The sequence below is a fragment of the Nerophis lumbriciformis genome, linkage group LG32 (assembly GCF_033978685.3).
Source record: "Nerophis lumbriciformis linkage group LG32, RoL_Nlum_v2.1, whole genome shotgun sequence".
Classification (NCBI taxonomy): Eukaryota; Metazoa; Chordata; class Actinopteri; order Syngnathiformes; family Syngnathidae; genus Nerophis; species Nerophis lumbriciformis.
This window is the reverse complement of record NC_084579.2, coordinates 2946497-2953406: the sequence shown is the minus strand read 5'-3', so window position 1 is coordinate 2953406 and position 6910 is coordinate 2946497.

Here is a 6910-nt window from a genome sequence, read left to right as displayed (position 1 = left end):
TCAAATATTTTTTATATATATATCTTAACCACGCCCCCAACCACGCCCCCCACACATACATATATTGCGCTCTACTACGGTATCGAGCACTATTTTTTGGATAACCTTATTAAGACATATTTTCAGGATATATATATATATATATATATATATATATATATATATATATATATATATGTATATATATATATATCCTGAAAATATGCAAACAAAACTGTGTTTAGATAATTGATACTTCAAACTTGCATAAATAAATATTAAGGAATATAACATAACTTGGCTTCTGAGAGCTTCAAAATGTAATGAATAAAATGCTAAAGTTGTTGATAAACAAGCAATTATTTTAATAATTAGATATGGTAATTTTGAATTAATTATTATGATCATTTAAAATTAATTATTTCAAACATGTTTATTTTAATGTATAATTCTATGGCTGGATGTAATAAGGAGTCAGAAAAAATACAAGTAAAAATACAATTAATTTTGATGTTTTTAGCAAAATATAGTTAAAATGTATTTAGTTTTTTTTTTTTTTAAATTAACAAATATATTTATTTGTAGGTAAGATAAACATAATAATACAATTTATCTCTAGTCAGGATGATTTAGTTCTTGTCACCCTGTTGTCCTCCCGTCATGAAAAAAGGCTGTCCTCACTCAGGTCCGCATGGAGCTGGAGGCCACGCCCCCTCCAGCTCCGGCTGAAAACCGGGAGATTTTCGGGAGAATATTTGTCCCGGGAGGTTTTCGGGAGAGGCGCTGAATTTCGGGAGTCTCCCGGAAAATTCGGGATGGTTGGCGAGTATGGGCTAATAGAAGTGTGGAAATTGATGTTCCGTGTACCACGCACACACTTAGCTCGGTTGGTAGAGTGGCTGTGCCAGCAATTTGAGGGTTCCAGGTTCGATCCCCGCTTCCGCCATCCTAGTCACTGCCGTTGTATCCTTGGGCAAGACACTTTACCCACCTGCTCCCAGTGCCACCCACACTGCTTTAAATGTAACTTAGATATTGGCTTTCACTATGTAAAGCGCTTTGAGTCACTAGAGAAAAAGCGCTATATAAATATAATTCACTTCACTTCACTTACACACACACACACACACACACACCCACACACACACACACACACACACACACACACACACACACACACACACACACACACACAGCAGGCCTAGACAGGAGGACAAAGTGTAGGTACACAGAACATCAGAGGGTCAAATGTGCGAGAAAATGAGAGCAGACAGTGTTGACAAACAATGTTGCAACCTTGTGTGGGAACTGCAGATACTTAACTTAGATATTGGGTTTCACTATGTAAAGCGCTTTGAGTCACTAGAGAAAAAGCGCTATATAAATAGAATTCACTTCACACACACACACACACACACACACACACACACACACACACACACACACACACACACACACACACACACACACACACACACACACACACACACACACACACACACACACACACACAGCAGGCCTAGACAGGAGGACAGAGTGTAGGTACACAGAACATCAGAGGGTCAAATGTGCGAGAAAATGAGAGCAGACAGTGTTGACAAACAATGTTGCAACCTTGTGTGGGAACTGCAGATACTTACCGTAACTTAGATATTGGGTTTCACTATGTAAAGCGCTTTGAGTCACTAGAGAAAAAGCGCTATATAAATATAATTCACTTCACTTCACTTCACTTCACACACACACACACACACACACACACACACACACACACACACACACACACACACACACACACACACACACACACACACACACACACACACACACACACACACACACATACAGCAGGTCGAGACAGGAGGAGGACAGAGTGTAGGTGCACAGAACATCAGAGGGTCAAATGTGCGAGAAAATGAGAGCAGACAGTGTTGACAAACAATGTTGCAACCTTGTGTGGGAACTGCAGGTGCAGAAACACAAAAGAATCCCTGTGGGATGCAGAAACTGGCAGAGAAATTTGTGTTTGTGGGTCTGATGGACCCGTTGCATTTTGTGGCTTTTAATGCCTCACAATTGCCTGAGAAGCTGGAAAGAAAAAAAAAAAGAAGAAAAAAAAAATCCTCACATTTAAACACCTTTATGTTGAAATACTGAACAGACGTTTATTGGGATAAGGTAAACATCTGTTCAGTATTTGAACATAAAAGTGTTTGATTGTGAGGCATTAAAAGCCACAAAATGCAAGGGGTCCATCAGACCCACAAACGCTGGCTGAGTAACAACAATATGAACATCACACAAGGGTTAAGATGGAAAGTTGTAGCTGCCATTATGATGTACAGTGATGCTTTCTAATGATCGTAAGTGTTATGATCCGCTGCCCGGATCATATTTTTTGTTTACGTTTTCAAGAGACTTGTGTTTTTGGTTAGTTTTGGACTCCTTGAGTACCTGTTTTGTACACCTGAGTTTGTTGCCATGGCTGCTTATTATTTTCACCTGCCGCGTTTGTTTCCACGGCGACGACGACGCTTCCTGTTTCCACGGCGACGACGCTTCCTGTTTCCACGGCGACGACGCTTCCTGTTTCCACGGCGACGACGACGCTTCCTCCTGTTTCCACGGCGACGACGACGCTTCCTCCTGTTTCCACGGGGACGACGACACTTCCTCCTGTTTCCACGGCGACGACGACGCTTCCTCCTGCTTCCACGGCGACGACGACGCTTCCTCCTGCTTCCACGGCGAGGTCTGCTCTCTCCTCGTCGTCTCAGCGACCTCGGGTGTTCTGGCGGCGCAAGCGGCGCTCTCGGACGTTAGAGTATGGACGCCAGTGGCGCAAACAGCAGCGACACCCGAGACGTAGTCGCAGAACTCTCCGGCTGCTGAACTTCTGGCGCCACTCACGCCCACCTTCTCGGCAGCCACAAATGTGGCCTTTCCGTGGTCGCCCGCCTCGCCTCCGGCAGCGGCGTTCCATTCGCCGCCGCCACCTGACTCGTCCCCGGTGGATTCGGGGACATGTGACCTGGCGACCCTCCGCCAAATCCTCCCTCCACCCTCCCTTGACTCTTGAACTTTGTTATAGTTGGGGGGGTTTTAGTTTTTCTAGGGGACATCTGGAATCTGTCCCTTAAGGGGGGGGTACTGTTATGATCCGCTGCCCGGATCATATTTTTTGTTTACGTTTTCAAGAGACTTGTGTTTTTGGTTAGTTTTGGACTCCTTGAGTACCTGTTTTGTACACCTGAGTTTGTTGCCATGGCTGCTTATTATTTTCACCTGCCGCGTTTGTTTCCACGGCGACGACGCTTCCTGTTTCCACGGCGGCGGCGACGCTTCCTGTTTCCACGGCGACGACGCTGCCTGTTTCCACGGCGGCGACGCTTCCTGTTTCCACGGCGGCGACGCTTCCTGTTTCCACGGCGACGACGACGCTTCCTCCTGTTTCCACGGCGACGACGACGCTTCCTCCTGTTTCCACGGCGACGACGACGCTTCCTCCTGCTTCCACGGCGACGACGACGCTTCCTCCTGCTTCCACGGCGAGGTCTGCTCTCTCCTCGTCGTCTCAGCGACCTCGGGTGTTCTGGCGGCGCAAGCGGCGCTCTCGGAGGTTAGAGTATGGACGCCAGTGGCGCAAACAGCAGCGACACCCGAGTAGTAGTCGCAGAACTCTCCGGCTGCTGAACTTCTGGGGCCACTCACGCCCACCTTCTCGGCAGCCACAAATGTGGCCTTTCCGTGGTCGCCCGCCTCGCCTCCGGCAGCGGCGTTCCATTCGCCGCCGCCACCTGACTCGTCCCCGGTGGATTCGGGGACATGTGACCTGGCGACCCTCCGCCAAATCCTCCCTCCACCCTCCCTTGACTCTTGAACTTTGTTATAGTTGGGGGGGTTTTAGTTTTTCTAGGGGACATCTGGAATCTGTCCCTTAAGGGGGGGGTACTGTTATGATCCGCTGCCCGGATCATATTTTTCGTTTACGTTTTCAAGAGACTTGTGTTTTTGGTTAGTTTTGGACTCCTTGAGTACCTGTTTTGTACACCTGAGTTTGTTGCCATGGCTGCTTATTATTTTCACCTGCCGCGTTTGTTCCCGACACGCACCTGTTTGTCATCACTGACATTATTATTTAAGTCTGTCCTCCCTGTCATTCGTTCTGGCTTCGTAGTTTGTTTTCATGCAACAGTTGACGACTTTTGTTCTGGATCTGTACCTGTTAGCTTCCACGCTAAACTCCTTTTTTACCTTCTAGCTCCCATGCTAGCTCTTTTAGTTTTTGCCTTATGTGCTATGAGCACCCTTTTCTTTGTTCCAGTATAAGTTATTTATTAAATAAATACTTTCTTACCTGCACGCTGTGTCTGACGCCGTCTGCATTCCTGAGAGAACGAACCCCGCATCACAATGCGCCCCGGTCGTCACAGTAAGTCTTCAACTATACAAAGTATTTCAATGGTTGCAATCTGCGCTTTTGCATGATACACTCGTTACTATGGTAATATAATAAGTTACTATGGTCGTCTAATTAGTTACTATGGTCATCTAATTAGTTGCAATGCGGGTGTCAGGGACAGACACGAAAGGAGATTTTTACAACAAAGTTCTAAAGCTTAGTGATTTATTAGAGTTATCAGATTGTAGGCGGGATTTTCTCTTTTACCCTTCGCGTTCATATTTCGCTGTTTGTTTCATTTTTGTTGCGTCTCGCTTAATTGTAAAATACGTAGATGGGGGGGTGACGTTCATACGTTGTCAATATTCAGTGTTTTATCCTTCATAGTTAATATTGTAAATCCCACATTCTTGTACATTCTGGGTGTCTCGTTCAGTACAAAAAGGGTAAATGCCGTTTTTTTTTTAAGGTGGTCTGTCATAACGTTTTTAGCATTCAGACATTATTTTGAGGTTTTGCATTGGTGTTCCTAAAAATCAGATATACTGGCCCCCCAGACACATTTTTTCTCTAAATTTGGCCCCGAGTCAAAAATAATTGCCCAGGCCTGGAGTACAGTTGTCATGTCTGTGTAATCATGTTTTGTTTTAAGTCATGTTTTGTTTAGTTATAGGACTCTTTAGTTTCTGTCTTTTCACTCCCTTGTCTTGTTTCCATGATTACCCCATTAGTTTCACCTGTTCCACGTTTGGACTCATTGTGCACTCTTGATTGTCACCATAGCAACTGTTTCACGTCTTGAGTCACGCACCTGTTTTCGTTAATCATGTCTGTAGTATTTAAGTTCAGTGTTTTTCAGTTTGTCTTGCTGACGACCTACTGTCATGACTTGGTCTTGGATGTTTGCTTTTCCGGGATGCAACGGAAAGTTGGCACGGGCGAGACGGGAATGAAGGTACCGTATTTTCCGCACTATTAGCCGCACCTAAAAACCACAAATTTACTCAAAAGCTGACAGTGCGGCTTTTAACCCGGTGCGCTTTATATATGGATTAATATTATGATTCATTTTCATAAAGTTTCGATCTCGCAACTACGGTAAACAGCCGCCATCTTTTTTCCCGGTAGAACAGGAAACGCTTCTTCTTCTACGCAAGCAACCGCCAAGGTAAGCACCCGCCCCCATAGAACAGGAAGCGCTTCTTCTTCTACTGTAAGCAACCACCCGCCCGCGTAGAAGAAGAAAAAGCGCGCGGATATTACCGTACGTTTCATTTCCTTTGTGTGTTTACATCTGTAAAGACCACAAAATGGCTCCTACTAAGTGTCAGGGATCCGGTTCATGAAAAGACGCAATCTCTCCATCCGCACACGGATTACTATTTCACAGCAACTGATATTCCTGTGAACCGCACTGTGGATACAACGGGAGCACGTACGGTGAATATTCGCACCACAGGGAATGAGAAGTCATCCTTCACTGTGGTTCTAGCTTGCCATGCTAATGGCCAGAAACTTCCACCCATGGTGATATTCAAAAGGAAGACCTTGCCAAAAGAGACCTTTCCAGCCGGCGTCATCATAAAAGCTAACTCGAAGGGATGGATGAAGAAAAGATGAGCGAGTGGTTAAGGTAAGTTTAAGTTTACGCGAAGAGGCCGGGTGGCTTTTTTCACGCAGCTCTGTCCATGTTGATATACGTATGTTTGTGATTGCACATTTGCGTACATTTTGGGAGGGAACAGAGTTGTTAGAACGCTGGTTTTTAATATATTATTAAAGTTTGACTGACCTATCTGACTGTTTTTTTGACATTCCTTTAGCGCAGTTAGATGCGGCTTACAACACGGGGCGGCTTATAGGTGGACAAAGTTTTGAAATATGCCGTTCATTGAAGGCGCGGCTTTTAACCCAGGGCGCCTTATGGTGCGGAAAATACGGTACATGATTTATTTGTTATTATCAAAAAAAAAAAGAATAAACGAAAAGCGCGCACAGTGGCGGAGAATAAACTATGAAACCAAAAGACTATAGCAGAAAAGTACAAACGAAAAACACGCACAATGGCGGAGAACAAACTATGAAACCAAAAAGACTATAAACATGGAACAAAAACTTACTTGGCTTGGACAAAAATAGTTGCATGAAGAATGGACATGGAAAGAATGGACAGAGCATAAATGTGGTGAGGTCGTCAGCAAGACAAACTGAAAAACACTGAACTTAAATACTACAGACATGATTAACGAAAACAGGTGCGTGACGTGACAGGTGAAAACTAATGGGTTGCTATGGTGACAATCAAGAGTGCACAATGAGTCCAAACGTGGAACAGGTGAAACTAATGGGGTAATCATGGAAACAAGACAAGGGAGTGAAAAGACAGAAACTAAAGAGTCCTATAACTAAACAAAACATGACTTAAAACAAAACATGATTACACAGACATGACAACAGTATAGTTTATACTGCAGTTTCCTGGCAACTCTTAGTAGCAGCATTTTGATTGGTTTATCGTACTTCTCTCAG